Here is a 19,516-nt window from a genome sequence, read left to right on the forward strand (position 1 = left end):
CGTTAGTGTTAGCGGTAGCATGCTTAGCAGATAGTTTAGCATAGGCGTCACCATCATTTCGATCGTTTCGATCCGACTCCACCAGCTAATGTATCTCGGGCTCCACTCCTCCAGTTTGCCCTTTATTTTCTTTAGCATTGCCTCCTCGTTGTTGTCTAGCGTTGTCCTCAGGTCTCTGCTGAAGAGGAGGCCTAGGTACTTCAGGGGTTTTGTCTGCCACGCCAGACCGGAGACGCCTAGCACCTCCCTTGTCGTGTGGCAGTTCATCGTTTGCATTCGGATTTGTCACGGGTCAGTTTGTAACCCGTGACGTGGGCATATTCCTCAATGGTGGCCATTAGGGCTTCGATTGATGATTCTGGGTTGTGGGTGGTGATCAGGATGTCGTCCGCATATGCTGCCAGTTTGAATGCCTGCTTCGCTACGCGAACTCCAGTTATTAGTGGGTTGGTTCTGATCATATGGAGGAGTGGTTCTAATGCTAGTAGGAATAGTCCTGGCGAGAGAGGGCATCCCTACCTTGTCCCTCTTTCTAGCGCCGACGTGGATGTGTTGACTACCACGTGTGCTCGGGGGTTTTGATAGAGCGACATGATCATCCCTCTGTATTTGTCGCCTAAACCGAACTTGCTCATGCATTCGTTGAGGAATGGCCATGAGACTCTATCAAAAGCCTTTTCGGCGTCTAGTGCTATCATTACTGCCTTTTCTGTGCTGTTGTCTGTGCGGTTTATGAGGTGACAGAGAAGTCTGGTGTTGTCTTGTGAAAGTCTGTTTTTAAGGTACCCTACCTGTGATCTGTGTATTAGGTGAGGGAGGTATGTGTTTAGCCTTACCGCCATCACTCTGGCGCAGATCTTGCAGTCCACGTTTATTAGTGAGATAGGCCTGTAGTTCCGAGCGAATTGTGGATCTTTCCCTTCTTTGTGGATGACAATGATGTTCGCCTCTGCCTTAGAGTTCGTCATGCACCCCCTGGCTGCAAATGTTTGGAAGACCCTGACCATGGTATCTTTTAGGAGGGGCTGGAACTTCTTGTAGAAAGCCGCCGTGAAGCCGTCCGGCCCCGGTGCCTTGTTCTGTTTCAGGGAGATTATGGCCATCTCCACCTCGGCCCCGGATATGTCCTGCTCTAATGATATTTTCTGTTCATCTGTTAGGCTGGGCAGGTCTAGTTTGTCTAGAAGGCTGATGCCTCCATCAGTGGCCAGCGAGTTGTCGGCCGCGTATAGTTCCTTGTAGAAACCCCTGAAGGTTTCTAGGATTGATTTGTTGTCCGTGTGTGTTCTGCCTTTGTTGTCTGTAATTGCTGCGACTGAGTATTGCCTCTGTTTGGCTTTGAGGTACCCTGCTAGTGCTTTGCCCGCTTTGTTGGCCGAGCAGAGATTGATGGACTTGTATTTGTTGATCCAATTACTGGCCCTCTCGCTTAGTGTCCTATTCAGTTCGTATTTTTACTTTGTTAATGCGGTGAGTGTGTTCCCGTCTATTAGGTTTGCACAGTGGTTCCTTTCTAGTTCTTTGATCTGGTCCTTTAGCTCTTGTATTTTTTTGTTCCTGCTGTGGTTCATCCTGCCCTTGATGCTTAGGAGTTCCCCTCTTACCGTGGCCTTTAGTGCCTCTGAAAGGGTAAAGGTGTCAGTATCTGGGTTGTCATTGAAGGATAGGTACTCTCTAATTGCCTCTTCTATTTCCGTTATGTTCGGGGGGTTCTCTAGAATGTCACTGTTAAGGCGCCAGTAGCGGGTAGGCCTCACATTGTGTTTCCCGCTTAGGGAGAGGGTGATGTGTGCGTGGTCTGATATTGTTATGGGACCAATTTCTGTTGCCTGTGTGAGGTGCATGTGTGTGGAGGACATGAGTATGTAGTCGATTCTGCTATATGAGTTGTGTGGGTGTGAGTAGAAGGTGTATTCCCTTGTGCTGGGGTGTTGTAGTCTCCATGGGTCTGACAGTGTTAGTTTGGCGCAGAGGTTTTTGAGGGTAGTTTGTTCTAGTGTCGTATGGCTGGCTCTGAGTGGATGTCTATCTGTGGCGTTGACCATCGCTAAGTACATGTCTCCCGCTACTATTAGCACCTCTCCCAGTGAGATGTCGCTGAGTTCGCACTCTACCTCCTCCCAAAATTGTTTGCTGAGGTTGGGCCGTAGAGATTAGCTACGTGTATGGTGTCATCACCTCTCTTCATACTTGTGATTAGCCTCCTACCTTCTGTGTCTGCACGGCAGTCCTGTAGTTTAAGTTTCGCTTTCTTGCTAATGATAGTGATAACTCCCCCCTTTTTGTTTACTGCCGGAGAGCAGACCACCTCGCTTATCCACCGTGCCTGAAGTCGTTTTGCGTCCTCCTCGCTCACTCTAGTCTCTTGGAGGACGAAAATATCTCCTTTGAGTTTGTTTAGGTGTTCTAGTATCTGTCGGTGCTTTATAGGGTGGTTTAGGCCCTTGACGTTCATGGACACAATCTTGATGTCTGAGGTTAGTTGTGGCTGCGCGTGTTTAAGTTGTGTAGTCATGGTGTGGTGTGTGCCTCGCTTATGCCTGCGCTTGTTCCGCGATGTTCCCCTGGCTCTCGGCGTGACCTGCAACCATGTCTACTGGTTTGTGTGTGGACTTGCGCCCCCCCCCCCCTGGGGTCTTAGTGGGTGCTTGGGAATGGTGATAGAGCAAAAAGAAGAAAGAAAAAGAGTGTCTCCACAGATTTGCTAATGTTTGTGTAGTTTGTTCCCCCCCCATCCCCCCTGCCCTCCCTCTCCTCCCTCCTCCCCCCCTCGCCTCCCCCCTCCCCCTGCCAAAGTACAGTAAACGTGCGACGGCAACATTCCTCCCCGCCCTCCGCCCCCCCGAGTCCCTGTTACCCCTTTCCCTTGACTCTTATCGTTCACGTCTGTTAAAGGATATTTCTGTTGTGCCGCAGTCCTGTGCATCCTCTAGTTCCTGAGGTTATAATACTGAGATGGTAGTACAGTTTGTGTTTTAGGTTGTTTGCCATGCCCGCGGTGGCTGAGGTAGATGATGTACATGAGGTAGTTAAAGTGTTAAGGTGTCACCGCGGTCTGGTCTAATTGTTCGAGGTGGATATGTTTTCTGGTCTGCTTCATTGTGTTCTCTTTCCTATGATTGAAGTCGTTCTCTCCTTAGTGACCTCCTGCCGCACCTGCTTCCGAGCTGTCTGAGGACGTCTTCCTCTTCGCCGTCCCTGGACTTAGGGCTTCCATATCCTCTTGTTCTGGTTCTTGGAGGTATCTGCGTAGGTCAGACGGTTCGTCAAAAATGCGCGTTCCCCTTCTGTCCGTTATGCGCATTTTGGCTGGCCCTGCAAAACTAAACGTGATGTTTCCTCTCATAAGCTTCTCTCTTAGGGCTAGGAAGCCCTTTCTTGTTTCTACCGTTCCCTTTGAGAAGTCTTGCGTTATTATTATCTTTTGGCCATTCCATCTCACCGTTTGGCCTTTCCTGGCGAACGCAAAAATGGCCTCGGTGTGCCCGGACCGCGTTGGTTTGCATATGATTGGTCTCGGCCCTTTTGCATGCTGTTGCTTCATTGCTGGGACTCTGTAGGCCTTGTCAATCTCAAAGGGTCTGTCGAATTTAAGACCTGTCATTTTCGGAATTAAGATTTCCAGCATTGCTGCGCACGACCCTACAGTCTGTTCCTCGTCCTCTGGTACTCCCAGGATCCTGATGTTGCCTTTCCTGTTTCTGTCCTCTTGGTCTGCGAACATTCTCTGTAGGTCATTGGTTATTCTGGAGACCTGGTGAATTTCTCACTCATTTTTCGTTGTTCTGTCTTCAACGTCACCTAGTCTGTTCTCTGCTTCTCCCACTCTATTGACAATTCTGTTTTGGTCCACCCTTATGGCCGTGAGCTCCAGCTGGCCATTGTCCATGGAGATTTTGGTAGCTTTGGCTAGATCGTTGGCTTCTGCGATCTTTTGAGCAGGGTTTCCATTGCTGCTTCGTTCGAGGCGGAGCTTTTAATTTTGATTGGTGGTTCCGATATGATTCCGATATCTCTTTCCTTATTTTTTTGCTATCGTTGGGCTATTTTGTCGTCTCTGCCCGTCATTCTGTCGAAACCTCTCCTTTCTAGGTATATGGATAGCCTGTCTATCTTCTGTTGATCAGTCTGCTGGCTTGTTTGAAGTGGTTCACTACCTCCCGTACGTGTGGTGTTTTTTACCTTCGGTCCCTCGTTGAAAGAGAACCTGCTGGGCCACTTTATTGTTCTTTTTCGTGTTTTACTGGACGCCAGGATTCCGTTTACATTGTGCAGCAATTGACTTGTGCCGCCTGTGCTACCTGGTTCCGTGCGGTGTACGGTTGGCTGGTATTTTAGGGATTGGTTTTGGTTTGTTTCGCTATCGTTGTGCTACCGTTCTACTTCTCGTCTTTGCCGTGTCCCTTTGTTCTTCTTGGCCCTAGTGTGCCCCCCTGCCAGAATGTCAGGCTAGTTGTTGTCTGGCTCCTTGTGGTTGCTTGTAGCTCTTCTGTGTGCAGGTTTAGCTTACGGGCCTTGGCGAGCTATGTGCGCGTCCGAGTGCCTGACTGTGTCTCTTGTACTCTGTTGATCACGCACTTCCTTTGGGTTGCAGGGTGGGCGTGGTTTCTGAGTTGTGCATCCTATTGACGGTAGCCTTTACCAAGATGGCCGCCGTTCCGTGCTGGTAAACACACCCTCCCCGAGCCCTTTCTTCTCTTCCTTCTGTCTGTGCACTTAGCGCCGCTCTCTTTTTCTGGCCTGCACTCGCTGTCCGTTGGTTCCCTCTGTGTTCCCTTCTGCGGCTTCGTCCTCCTAGTTCGCAAAAATTGCCTGTGCTATGTTTGCGGTTTCCCCATCCAAGATGGCTACCGCTTAGTGATGGTATGTACACCACCTTCCGCTTTCCGCTTTGCTTCCTGCTCGCTTCAGTGCCTCTCGCGCTGCTCTTACCGGCATGCACAAGTTCTCCCCTGGTTGCCGTGTCACGGCGGAGGGCGCACCACTGCCGCTGTTCCACCTTGTTCGCAGTCTTCCGTGTCCCCAAGATGGCCGCCCGTGTTCCACAGCTACATCAGTTTCGGTTTCGCTTTCGTGTTGTGCTGGCTGTGCAGCGTATCTTGCTTGTGTGTCCCGCTTCCTATTGTTCTGTTACGCGGTTACGCTGCACCTCTCTGTTTTCCTGCAGCTCACTCTCTACCCGCTGTCCGTATGGTGGGTTTTCTCCCTCTCGCCGCTTTTCATCGCTTGCTGCTCTTCTGGCTCACTCCGCCATCTTGGGTCTTTACTTCACCTTGTCTTCGTGGGGCTTGCAGGCTTCTCACTCGCAGACCTAACGCTTCTGCTCGATTTTATGGGCAGCAGTCTGCTCTCCCGGGGTTCATGCTTCGTTCAAACCCTTAGTTGGCGGGATCGGGGTCTGTTTCGCTGCTTGGCTCGCCGTTTCTTTCCCGGAGTTGCGGAGCTCTGGATTTAGGCATCTGCCTGCGTTGCCATCAAGCCACGCCCCTCATTCTTCCCATTCTTAACATCACTTCCTCTAAGCTAATCTTTGCATTGAGAAAATTCTGTGACGTGGGGTTTAAACAAGTAGAATGTATTTCCTTTAGGTATCTTTGTATTTGCTCTTCTGTTGCCACAGTATCTTCTTTGTATAGATCCTCGAAGAACCTAGCAAACGCCTCCCTTATTTATTTATCCTCCTTATAGAACCGCCCTGTTTTAACAACTAAAATTTCTGAAATATTATTCTTATTTACTTCTACTATTGTTTCCCATGCCAGCAACTTCCCGCAGCCTTCTCCATATTCGTAAGGGGAAAGTTTGCTTGCCTCCCATTTCTTTTTAATTTCTTCTTCCAAGAAACTCGATAATAAATACTTTGCCTCCTGCCAGTCTTCTTGTTTTTTTAGTGCTTGTGTGTTCAGAGGATTCTCTAGTTCCTTACATGATTTCATTATGTTATCTACCAGTTCCCTGATTTTGGCCTTCCGCTCCCTATATTGATTAATGGAGAGGCTAGTTAATCTTCCTCTCATGTAAGCTTTGTATGTGTCCCATATTATGTGCATTGGTGCTGTATACCTAGTAATTTGAAAAAACTCACTTGTCTTTTTTAAGATTTCAACCAAACTAACATTCAATAGGAGTACCTGATTCAAAGCCCATCTTGTTTGTGTTCTTGGTTGATTAAATGCAAGTACTAAACGAACAGCAGAATGGTCCGATAGATGCTCTACATTATGTTCTATACTTACAACTGTATTACTTATGCTGTTGTTTACCAAAATAAAGTCAATCCTTGAGGAGTGCCCGTATTTTTAGTTCTTAAATGTATATCTACTACTCTTACATCCTTTTTCCCTCCAAATGTCAATTAAGCCTAGATCTACCATTATATGTTTCAGGAAGGCTCTCATTTTTGGGGTGTTAGCTGTGTTCCTGGTCGATGATTTATCTAGAGTTGAATCAATCAAGATTAAAATCGCCCCCATTATAATGGGGGCATTTATGTCCAAAAGAGCATTATATAGCCCTGAAGTGGGGCCGTATCTTCGATGTTAGAACCATAGTACCCTACAATTGCGTGCCAGTTGTCATAATTTATATAATCTTCCATTTTTACCTGCAATACAGTCCACCAAGTCTGCCACCCCTTTTATGCAACATTCCTGATCTGTACAGACATAATGTTCTATCCATCTTTGATTTTTTAGTATTTTACTCCATTCATCTTTCAGCAGATGTGTTTCTTGTATTATAATTATTTTGCTCTGTGATAGCTTCTAATACTCCAGGATTTTTCTCCGTCTGCTGGCTACCGTAAGCCCATTAACGTTCCAACTTAAAATATTCAGCGTTTTTCTTTTTAGTTCTTTGTCCATTTCCTAAGATTTATTTCTAATCGGGGGTTGAGTTTTTTTTATCTCTTAGATTCAAGCATATTTTTACTACTAGAGGACAAAGTATATACATATTTAGGTGTGAAATGTGTACCCCCCCCTCACACTCCCTGGGGAATCCTCCCTTTTATCTCCTAGTGACCTTGTGATGGGCACCCTATATTATTTGAGCTCTCTTGCCATTTCGGGGTTCACAAAAAACAAGAATAATTTTTAAGAAAGGATTTACTTCTGGTGTGCTTTCATCTGCTGGATTAACTCTTCAACCTCTCTTGGGTTTTTAATGGAAGGAGGGAGAGAAGGGAACACTAGCGCGGGGTACATGGCGGCCGACAGAGTGTCGCACAGCTCTCTCGCTACGCGAGGGAAACTGGCGTGCGGCACAGCATAGGGGGGTCTTACCTGGCGCTAGGGTGAGCTGGAAACGAGGGGGGTGCACGGCTGTCCCTTGCTCGCTCATAGCGGACGTGGGCGGCATCTGAAGAAGCGGCAGGGAGAGATCGAGGAGGAACGGCCATTCCCATTGCGCCTCAATACGGAGTCAGAGCGTGGGTTGATGTTGCTGCAGGGCTCTCAGTAGATTGTAGAGCTCTGGGCAGGATATCGTATAGGGGATCCCCAAGTAAAGCAGCCCTGATTGAGCAAACATGAGGAGAGAATCGACAAAGGAACCAACATATCTTCCAAAGAGATGATAAAATCATTTGTCACTAGCAAAAAAAAAATGTACTACAAACTTTGTATTACTGTAACTATAGATTCAGTACAGAAGGATGAATAAAAAAATGGATAAGGAATGGGAAGAAATAATCAATGGCAAAATAAACCATTAACCACCTACCCACCATTGCAAATAAATGCATTTCATTTCTGTTAAGGCAAATAAGGACGTGATCAGGACAAATGCTTTCACTGTCTGCGTAAGAGCCATAGGGTGAAGTTGGCTGACCCATTGCCCTATGATGCATGCTGTGGTGGATGAAATTCAATACAAGCATTTGCAATGCAATAAGTATTACATTACTGAAAGTTTGAGTAACTGCCCTTGCAAATAATAATGTTTCTTTGATTTTTATTTTTTGTCAACAAATATCCCAGCTGTAGCATAAGTAATAAAAGAAAATACACGAAAAAAAGCACAGGTGTAGTACTAAAAGGCTGTTACTAGGTGTCCCTATGGAGTTGTAAAAAGGACCTCTATTAGTCATATATGGTACTGCACCCTTAATGCAATAATAAAGAGAAAGATTCAGCCGAGCATACGTTTCCATTTGTTTTTACTGAAAGAGATTTTTGTTACTTTGCGTTTAAAAATGCACTATTAAAATAAACAACAATGGTGCATTTTTAACACTCAAGCTAACACAAATCTCACTTCCAATACAAATAAAGGAAAAATATGCTTACCTGCAATCTTTTTCTGTATAATTGCATTAGGGATGCAGTACCTTATGTGGCAAATAGTGGTCCCTTTACAACTCCACAGGGGCACCTAATAGCCTGTGGTACTGCAATTTTTTCTGGCTTCTTGGATTTTATTTTATTACTCATGCTACTGCTGGAATTTTTCCTGACAAAAAAAAATGTAACCAGCATTATCTGCGACTGAAATAGCTCAAACTTTCAGTACTGCGACACCACAGCACCGAGAAACTAAAATTGCAGATGGGACATGGCTCCAGAGCCTCAACCATTATATTTGGCCGGAAGTTTTTTTTTTTGCAGAGTTTTATATAACGCGAACTTGACCCGAATCGGGTATCAGAGTGCTTTACATAGCACCAGTTACGTTACATGAGGACACACATTCATTTTTGTTAGGCACAGGGAGAATAATTGATTTGCCCAGAATCACAGGAGGTTTAGCATCATTACCGATACTCGAACCTAGTTCCCCAGGTCCGAGGTCGAGCGCCCTAGCCGTTAGGCCAACTCCTCTCCCCGATGCCACGAGCGCGATCCTTCTGAGCGGCACCCACTTAAGATAAAATCAGATACGTTCTCCTCCCAATGGAATGTGTAGGAGCTTTGTGCACCTATCAATTGTAGAGGGCACTGCTCTGAGGCAGTGAACGGCAGCACCTTCATCATCGCTATAGTAAAATAACAAGAGGTCACTGTGCTGACCAGAAAAAGAAGGTAAATTAAGCAAAACAATGCAATGCACAGCAAGAGCAAACTAGTTATACCAAATACAACATAAATCAAGACTGCACTAATTACCAAAAAGTGCAAGAAAACATTATTGGCATTTAATTGTCTGCTGAGTAGCAAAGAAAGAGCGAGGTTTGGCCTGAGAGGGCATATTATATACATGACAGAGCTGACTGGTGGAAGATGGTCATTTCTTTTGTAGTCTGTTCCTAGATGTTGTTGGAACACGTGCTTGTGTTGTACTGATGTTCATACATGTTGGCTCCTATTTGTAATCTAGAGGGCTAAAAGGCATAACTACTAGCCTAGCATCTAGTTCTGCCATACACCTCTCAATGGTAAAGGGAGGCACAGGTGATCAAGAACATGGACGATTACACAGAAAAAACCAATTCACCAGCCAATATAGGTAAATAGCCAAAGGTAGCACACATGAATTCTAAACCGAAGTGTCTAACCTACTTTAAATCCTTATTAATGTTCATGATCTAATGAAGAATCTAGTTTCTAGAAATCCATGCTATCTATATGCCTCTTGAAATGCAAAAACCAGGCTACCCTAGTCAGTTGAAAAAGCTGTGATAGAAAATGTCTCTGGTCTGAACCAAAGCACGTATTACAGACATTAACAACTTCATCTAAAATGCAACAATCCTAGGCAGCAGAGTAAAAAGAATATCACAGATTCCTCCTACGGCAATCTAAGAAACGATGGGATACAACGCACTCTACACCAACATCCCTCAGGGGTTCTTAGAGGTAATAACAGACACAGGGATCTATCTAAATGTTATGTTAGCTGTATTTGTAAAGAGGGCTACTACCCGTAGGCATCTAGGCTCTATTCAGTCCAGCTAAAAGTGTTGCAGGATTGCAGAATTATCAGGCCCTAAACAACCAGGTCTTTACAGCGTTCCTGAAAACAAGGAGACTGGAGGCTGTTTTTATGCAGAGAGATAGTGTGGTCCACACTTTGGGTGCTTCTATCACAATGCTCTTGCCACCCCATTTTACTTAATTGAATCTTGGGAGTACTGCTAATTTAGCATTTGCCGAGCGAAGACTACTGGTAGGGTGATACCATTTGAAGCTATGATTCAGAAAATCAGGGCTGAGATCGTCAAGAGCCTTATGAGCTAGACATAGCACCTTAAAGGTCATGCTTTCCTTAATGGGAAGCCAATGTAGGTTTTTTATATCCTGAGACACTGAGCAGAATTTGGGAATCTTCAGCAAAAGTCTAGCTGCAGCATTTTGGAGGCCCTGAAGTTTGTTGATGTGGTGTATTTCCGAAAGCATCAAATAGGTGTTAAAGATCTTTAGCAACTTGTCAGGTATGAAAGGCATGATCTTTTTGGTTGTTCTATAGGTGCAGAAAGTGGATGAGGTGAGCTTATTTACCTGATCTGTAAAGTTTAATTTATGGTCCATAATCGCTCCCAGATTACAAGCTTTTTGTACTGGGGTAGGGATAGAACCATGATAGCTGGCCAGGCTGATGCAGACAGTTGGAATTCATCCATTCTTGGACAGCCAACATGCAATCATAAATCTAATATTTCAATACACAAAAGAGGGGTCCCAGGGAATGTTTAACGACCTGCCAATGCTACAACCCTGATACTGAATTTACCAACCTAAGAATAGCAAGGGGTCACAAAAATATAATTGAGGTGTGTGTGCCTTAACCGCTAAAGAAAAGTGTTGTCAACAGATCAACTCGCAATATCTGTCAAAGGGTCTCTCCAAATATTCAAAGAGTTCCCATCAGACTCCCAACCTGTACCGCCCTACATCATTTGGGAACCTTCAAACTGCATCTGGGAGATTGAACACCCAGTGCCAGATTTGGCAAGACTCAACCAAATCACTCACATCAGTTCCAAACTAGTTGTATTCAATAGTAGGTATCAGGAAGTAGTTGAAAAGCAGTGCTCATTAAAGTAAACCAAAAAATGTGTGAGGTGTGGTAGCTAAAATTGAGTAAGAGGAGGAAAATATGTTTAATGGATACCTCCCTTTTCTCAATATTTAAAAACAGTGCAAACGGTAGTTTTAACAAATAACTACACAGATGGAAAAACATAAATCTAAGCCTTGTACCAGCATAGTCGTATCCTATGGATGCGATGATTTGGGTATCATCCGCATAGGTGGTCAGGGAGAATCCAAAGCTTTTTATCAACTTAGCTAAAGGGGCAACATAAATATTAAAAAGGGTTGGGCTCAGCAAGAATCCCTGAGGGACCCCGCAGGGAAGGAAGAAATAATGAGCTATGTAGTTCTCCAATTTTACTATTTGCTCCCGATCTGCTAGGTAAGATTTTAATAGGTCCAAGGCCAAGCCTGTGACCCCACAGTTAGCCAGTCGACCTAGCAGTAGTTTGTGACTGATGGTGTCGGAGGCAGCCGAGAGATCAGGCAGGATAAGAGCTTCCCCTTTTCCCTGATCCAAAACCTGCCTGGTCTGTTTAGTTGCCTTGGGAAAAGCGGTCTCCGTGCTGTGTCCGTTTTGAAACAGAATTGTGTGGTGTCAAGGAGTTTATTGGACTCGATAAAGGTCACAAGCTGGTTGCTCAGAAATACAATATTTATCCTTGTCCTCCGATTTAGCTTCATCAATAAAATGTCATACTAAATTAGAAAAACTGGAGGCAAAATTGTTCAGTTACATGAATACCATACTCACCACCTGGACTTACTAGCTTGTCTCATTCTCACATTTAAACATTCCAAAAATTTCCTTGGCACCTGCTTTCACAGAATGGGATTGACGTAATTACTTCTCTTTCTAAAAGCCCCGTTGGGAGTTACAGGTATTTCTAAACATATCGGGCCTCATTTACAATATTTTGACACATGGCAGCGCAGTAGGCCTACCTGCAAGATATGGCGCATTCCTGTCCTTCTCGCGTGCACCAGCACACAAACAGCAGTTGTGCGCCAGCGCAGGCACCGTTGCATCATGTTGCAAGGGTGCCTGCGCTGAGGGGATGATTGTTTTTGTGCACGAAGGTTTCCTTCCAGCACAGAAACAATAATTAAAGGCATTTTCCTATTGCGATGTGCGCACGCAGGGTGTCTTTACATGGCCTTGTAAATATGAGGAAGCCCATTGCGCTGCCAGTGTGGCAAAAGAAGTGTTGCACGAGTGGTGCAATGGGCTTGTAAATAAGACCCACAGGTCTCTACACAGTCTGATTAGAATCATGTAGGATCAACACTGACACAAGACATGAACATGTTCGACATCTAAGCAGCGATTGCATTTAACAAAGTCACTCTGCGAAACAAAAAACAGACTGTGCCACACACATCCCGAGAAAATACTTGCACTAACAAAAGAAGAGGAAATCAATTGCTCCCGTTCACCTTGCCATTATTTAGTATATGGCATTATAACCCAACCCAAGCTAACACAGGACCATCAACTGAGTTCACAATGTTTTCAACATACAAAACGGTGCACAAACAATAACACAATCTCAAACCTCATTGGTAATAATAACCTACTAACGTTTCCATATGAAGGTGTAAATATTGCTGAGGGGTTTGCAGTGTGGGCCAGTTATAATGTGGTAAAAGGAAAGTGGTTCAGAGTTGTCAGAAATGTTATGTAAATAAACTTTTCTAGACCTTGCCCTATTTGCATTCGACTGGCTGTTTCAGAGCCTGGGCCCAGATGAGGCAGCAGGCCTTTTAGGAAATTAAAGCAAATGTGATTTACAGGGGTGATAAGCAAACCATATTTCCGTTTTACCTGCCATGTGCTATCCTGCAAGGTTCTAGTGACAATCGGGCACATGCATCATTGAGACATTTTGCACTTCTTAATTTGCGAAAAATAACGAATTGCAAATTAAGAAATGCAAAATGCTAGGCATCATTTTTTTCGGTATTCATTTGTGATTCGGTAAAAATCGCAATTTTTACCGAATCCCAAATAAATACCGAATTCTTAAGTGCATTTTCGCAATTCCCATTGATTCCTATGGGCCAAAAGGCCCATAGGAGTCAATGGGAAGGCATTTACAAATTCGCAATTTGTTGATGCATTCCAAGGGTGCAGGGGGGGGCCAAAGGACCCCCCCTGCACCCCTGAAATGCATTTGTAAGTGCATGTTTCACACACGCATGTCCTAAGGACATGTGTGTCTGTAACATGACAGTTTCAAAAATGCATTTTTTTGCTTTTTGACAGATTTTCGCAGATTACCACGAGGGTCAACCTCGTGGTAATTTGCACTTCCAATTTCAAAATTCGCTATTTTTTACAAATTGATGCATTGCATTTAAGGAATCGCACAAATGCGATTCCTTAATTGCATTTGCATTTTTAAGAAATGCAAAAAATAGCGAATTGTTTCATGCATCCCAAAAACGTATTTAGGAAGTGCAAACGGCCGAATTTACCGATTCGCACCGTTTGCACTTCCTAAATAGGTTGATGCATGTGGGGGTTAGTTCCAAATGTGGGATGATACTCTAAGGCCCACATGCATCATTGAGACATTTTGCACTTCTTAATTTGCGAAAAATAAGGATTCGCAAATTAAGAAGTGCAAAATGGTATGCATCATTATTTTCGGTATTCATTTGTGATTCTGTAAAAATCGCAATTTTTACCGAATCCCAAATAAATACCGAATTCTTAAGTTAATTTTCGCAATTCCCATTGATCCCTATGGGCCAAAAGGCCCATAGGAGTAAATGGGAAGGCATTAGCAAATTGCGAGTGGCACTTTGAAAATTTCATGGGTGCAGGGGGGGGGTCCAAAGGACCCCCCCATGCACCCCTGAAATGTATTTTTCGCATCATGTTTCACACACACATGTCCTAAGGACATGTGTGTGTGAAACATGAATGTGTGTGTGAAACATGAATGTTGGAAAAAAAACATTTTCAGCATTTTAAACACTTTTTCCAAATTTACCGAGTGGTTCAAACACTCGGTAAATTTGACACCCTAATTGCGATTTTGCACTTTTAAAAGTAATGATGCATTGCTTTTAAGAAATCGCACATCTGCGACTTCTTAAAAGCAATCGCAATTTTAGAACTCGCAAAAATGTTACGAATTCTAAAATTGCACTTTTGGCATCGCAAACGGTCGATTTTAAGGAATCGCACCGTTTGCGACTCCAAAAATGCTTGATGCATGTGGGCCTAAGTCCTAACTGAAATCTTCCACCTTTGGTGGTTTAAAAGGCCAGCAATTGTCAACCTTAGTGTGCGTCTTGGGTTGCCTCACAGGAGTAAGTAAGCCATTGCTGGCCCATTAAACTGGAGTCTCCTCTATCTGTAGGTAATTATTATTTTCACCTGGCTAACTGCTCCTAAGGCTTTAGAGTTTCTGCACTCTTTCTGAATATGATGGTCCCACAGGCACTGGATTTAAATAAACACGTAATGGAGAGATCAAAGCCCTAACAAAAACCCGAAGTTGCATAAAGCAGGGCAGAATATACCAGTCACATATTAAGGGCAGAATATACCAGTCACATATTAAGGGCAGAATATACAAGTCGCATATTAAGGGCAGAATATACAAGTCGCATATTAAGGGCAGAATATACCAGTCACACATTAGAACTGTGTGCCTTGACCACTTTTGAGATTTATTTTTCAAAGTACATATCCAAATCAAACTAGTTACCTGCATGTTTTGCTTCATATTTTATATATGGTGCCTTGCCTCATAATTATTACCATTTGAATGGAGAGAGAGGTGTCCTGCCTAACTGTAGGATCCGTTCGGATTCACTCATTCAAGTGGAAATGTCTACCTGGTAGTTGTAAAAACCCTCTACCTATGACCATTTGGACTCCCTTTACTCCACCCTGAGTGTCATTTGCCAAGGTCGGGTGATCAACCCAGTCAACACACGAAGAGATTCAGTAAGGACCAGACAGAGCAGCAGCCTCGGGGGGGGAAAACCATATTAAAAGATGTTTACTTTAGACCATTAGCTACTCAGTATTAGCACTTTAATACTTGGATGTCAGGAAGGATTTCCTAAATCAATCACATGTTTTGGGGTGTAATATGGAGATATACCCATAGTTGTTATATGGAGGTTGATGTCCACTGTCTAGTTTTCTCTCTTTAAAATGTCACCAAAGGTATTTGAGCAGAACCAAAAAATGCGGGGAAGCTGCTGTTGCACTCTGCAGACTCCAGTATTCAATAGCTGGAGGATTTGGGGGACCTCAATAACTCTCCATCCTCTGATGTCAGTGGCCATGCACCAGTAGTCATTAAAAGGCACTGTCACATCGCTAAAGGCGTTTCCTCTGTGCCACCTACCAAGCTTGCCTCTTGGAATCTGGTAGGATTAGCCTCCAAACTCTCCTCTGTAGACCGGTGTCAGTTTATTGATATGTTTGATATTTGCATCTTTCAAGAGACCTGGTCCTCATCTCCCCAGTTTTACCCCGACTTACATTTCTACAGGACTATTAGGCGGGCTGACCATCTGGGTGAAAAACACACGTTCTGGCTTGGCCAAAGAGAATGACGTAGGTTCATCCGATGTTTTATGTGTTAGTCTGCTATTTACTGCTATTATGCCTATAATATGTAGGGAAGGCCTGGGGTAGCAGTTCAGAATCCTCAATCATAGACATTATGGACTCCCACATGGCAGCCTATCTGGTCGATGCTCATAAAATTGTTGCTGGTGTTTTTAACTGTAAATTTCAGCCATTGAGCGTTCACACGGAGGACTTTACCAGCGATGAAGACCACAAATGGTCAGTTCCTGGGTTGACTCTTCACCCTATGAAGAAGTGGTCAGCTGTTGTAGTCCAGTTAAATGTATTTACATTGAATCATGGCCTTCGAGCGTGTAACGGGAGAGCAATTTCTGACAAAGAGGGGGGCGCACTTACAACCGCTTGAACTATACTAGCTTAGATGATTGTATTTTATTGGATATCAGACTTTGGTCCAAACGGGTTGACGTGTATTGTTTCCTGTGTTTCTCACATACCGATAGGTGGGTAAACTGCAGATTGGATTCGGAAGGGTTGAAACTATGTGTGCGTCATGTCAGTCAGCCATGCTTTCAAACGAAGTGTCAGATCTTGTGATCCTGAATCTGGAAGTAGATTTATATTTGCACAGGTGCTGTGACTATGAAAGAGATCACTGGGCATTCAAGCAAATGCTGGCAGAAAATAGGAAAATACAAAAACTAGTAAAACGATCACAAAAGAGCTCCAAAGACACAAACCGACAGATGAGCACCCCACAGGACAGAGTACGAAGGTACTACTGAGCCAGCTACTCACAGGAGTAGGGATGAAAATGTATGAAAGCAGAGTTGCACCAAAATACAAATAGAATGACACAGGAACACAGACAAACTATATTCACAAATGCAAATAGGTTAAATGTAAAGGGAAATGCAGACAAACCTGACAGACCTGGACTCTGAAAGACAGTTACTTCAAAAAGACACAGTAAACTGAGAGGATAGAGGTTAGAACCACACACACAGAGTTCAAGAGGTGACTAAAGCACAAGACAAGGAGAAATTAGGTAACGCTGCTATAAGCATCATGAAAGTCAAACAACCTGCCTCGCAATGATTCACACAATAGACTCCCTAGTGGAGTACCTGCCAGGGGTGCAAAATGTTGCGGATCGGCTACGTAGGATATGGGATGGGAGATAAAGCCACTAGTCCTGCCTGGAACAGGGAGAAACTGTAAGAGCTGTTCTCTACAGAGTCCGGCTAACATTGGCCTCTGATTGAAATTAGAATGTTCAGGGTTTGTTTAAATTTCATAAATCAGATGTTCAATAAACAATTGACAACGTTGCGCTAAATTCTACTGCCTGAAAGACGGCCTCCGGACACGGCTCCATTGACACGTCGCGGTTGCCATGGGATTCGGGATTACTCAGTGAGAATCCCCCATCTACTCGAGAGCTTTGCTATTCTCCACTCAGAAATAACAGTTCTCAACGTTTTATTGACTACACGTGAAGGATTATTTCATCGCCAAATAATTTTCTTTGGCCTGAAGAAGCCCATGTTTGGGTGAAACGCGTTGTCTGGTTTCATCATCTGCGTACTTTGCATAGCTGAAAATAAAAGATGAAAAACAGCATCTGAATATGTCGTGTCATTGAATGCTTACACTTTGTTCTGTTCTTTATATGTCGCCTCTAATTTAAACTAGCTAACGTTAAGGATTTCCAGAGTCTTTTTACAAATCTACTGTACGGAGACGTATTTAGGCTGAGAGTATTTTTAGCTTACATTTTCTCCTAACTCGAATGTCACTGTTACCTTTGTGTTTTTTTCAGTGAATTTTTATGTTTTTTAAAATTAGTATAAACTAATATATTATTACCAGACCGAACTATAACATCGCTCTAACCTTTGTGTTTCTTTCAATGAATTTCAGAGATTTCTTTTTAATGTAAAGTATGATTTTACTACCATATCTAACTAACCCTGGGCGTAGTTCACGAAATAGTACTATGCGAGCTACTCGTAGCACCACTCGAACTGCGTAGTACCCTGTTCGGCAGGGCCGGACTGGGAACCAAAACCGGCCCTGGCAAAGTTCTCGGCCGCCCCCCTCCTCCCCACTCTAGGGGGGGGGGGGGTTGGAGGTGCCGCCGAGCGCTTTGCTAGGGCCGGTTTTCGGCCCATTTTGTTGCAGGGCCAATTTTGCAGCTATGCTGCAAAAAGGGCCCTGTAACAAAATCGGCACCCAGGGGCTCAAAGCCGGCCCCCACCCTTGCGGCACACCGGGTGATTGCCCGGTGCCCGCTATGGCCAGTCCGGGCCTGCTGTTCCGACTGTGCAAGATGCCGTTTTCAATGATTGCACAGTGCGGACAAGCATCCGGCACTGTGCAATCATTGAAAACGGAATCTTGCACAGTGCGAGCTGTAGTTTTCTGTCGCTCGAGTAGAATATTACTCAAGCAGCAGCTTTCTCAACGCAGACTGGTAGTTTCTCATCCCGAGCGGTTGCGAGCATACGCAACCACTCGTAATGAGAAACCTGACCTCCCCGCGTTGAGAATCTCGCCGGGAGGTTTATTTTCCACGCTCGCGATCGGCAACTTGATGTTGCTGATCGTGAACGAGGAAAAAGTCTCGCCGGGATGTCATTTTGCTTGCTCGTGGTCGCCAACTTGACGTTGAGGTCCGAGAGCAAGCAAAAAATGACCGCTGCACTACCCTACGCGTGTTTGCACTGTGCTACATGCAGTTCGCATAGTGCAAAGTAGCTGAAACTTCGCAAACTCCGCGAACATAGCATAGTGCTTTGCCCAGGGTTATACCGAACTATGAAACATCACTGGCCCTCTTGAGGACATGCCCTGTGGCCAACCCCGTACAGGTCCAGCCAATGAGAGCAATCATCACAATATAAAGGGTATAATTTTAAATAATGCAGATCTGCAGGCTTTGTCAACAGGAATCCACATCAATTTACACAGCAAGCCTAGTGGCTTTGCCAATGTGTCACCACATTCATATAGGAAGACAAGCCTATTGGCTTTGTCAACAATAATAAACATGTTAGAGTTGGAAGCAGTGTTACTATCTACATAACTCTTTAGGATTTGTCTTATGGAGTTTCCATGCAACTATATGTTGCTCCACCCCCAACGTCCTGATGAAGACCCACCCAGATGGTCCTAAGCAACCCCGCTCTCTCGGGTTTAAACGTCGACACTCTTAATTCTTGCCTGGAATAAAAACAGCCCCATTTGGGCATTCAAGACAACTTTTTGATTGCCCTGGATATATGGAAGTTTAACACTATATCATCCTTGACAAGCAGCACGCAGGCAGCTGAAGCACTGCCTTTTTATCTTTTAATTTGTTTTCAGTCACTACGTGTTCCAAGACCTCTTTATTCACTTTCACACAATTGCAGCAACCTATAGTACACTGTACAATGTACCTAGACATCTTAATGTACTTGCGCCAATATATGCATTTGATGTAACTATAGGTCTTGTTGTGTTTTTCTTCAACGTTGTTCGTCCTTTTTTATTTGAAAAGTTCTTGTTAAAAGCATCATTTCAGCATCATACAGCGCGGGGATGCCTCCGGGTCACCAGGCGCTCTATAAATCGCTAAATAAATACATTTCTGTTCACAGTCAATTGCAGCAAGGAAGCAATAGAATTTTCCAACCTTAAACTTACTGTTGGTTATTCTTGTATACAAACTAGCCTCTTTAGAAAAGATATAGCAGGCGATTTAGCTGACCACCATGTTTGTGATTGCTTTTTAATAAAGCAATCTTTTTTTTTTGTTGGAAATGCTGACAGTTATCCTTAAAGGAAAACAGAATTCATAAAAAAAAAAAAAGTTTACGGTTTTATTTTTTAAGAGTAGGCAGTGGTCCATGTGACCACTGCCTGCTCCTAAAAAATATGTTTTTCATACTCAAAGGAGAAGGGTTCCCCTGGGGGTACCTTTCCATTTGATAATGGTTTA

The 19,516-nt window shown here is 44.1% G+C and overlaps 1 protein-coding gene across 1 annotated transcript in view; it reads left to right on the forward strand.

Moving 5' to 3' along the window:
- The window catches only part of LOC144753940 (E3 ubiquitin-protein ligase TRIM11-like), a 277,392-nt gene that overhangs the window by 256,649 nt on the left and 1,227 nt on the right, over positions 1 to 19,516 (forward strand). The window lies entirely within an intron of this gene.

This window comes from Lissotriton helveticus, chromosome 5_1 (assembly GCF_964261635.1).
Source record: "Lissotriton helveticus chromosome 5_1, aLisHel1.1, whole genome shotgun sequence".
Taxonomy (NCBI): Eukaryota; Metazoa; Chordata; class Amphibia; order Caudata; family Salamandridae; genus Lissotriton; species Lissotriton helveticus.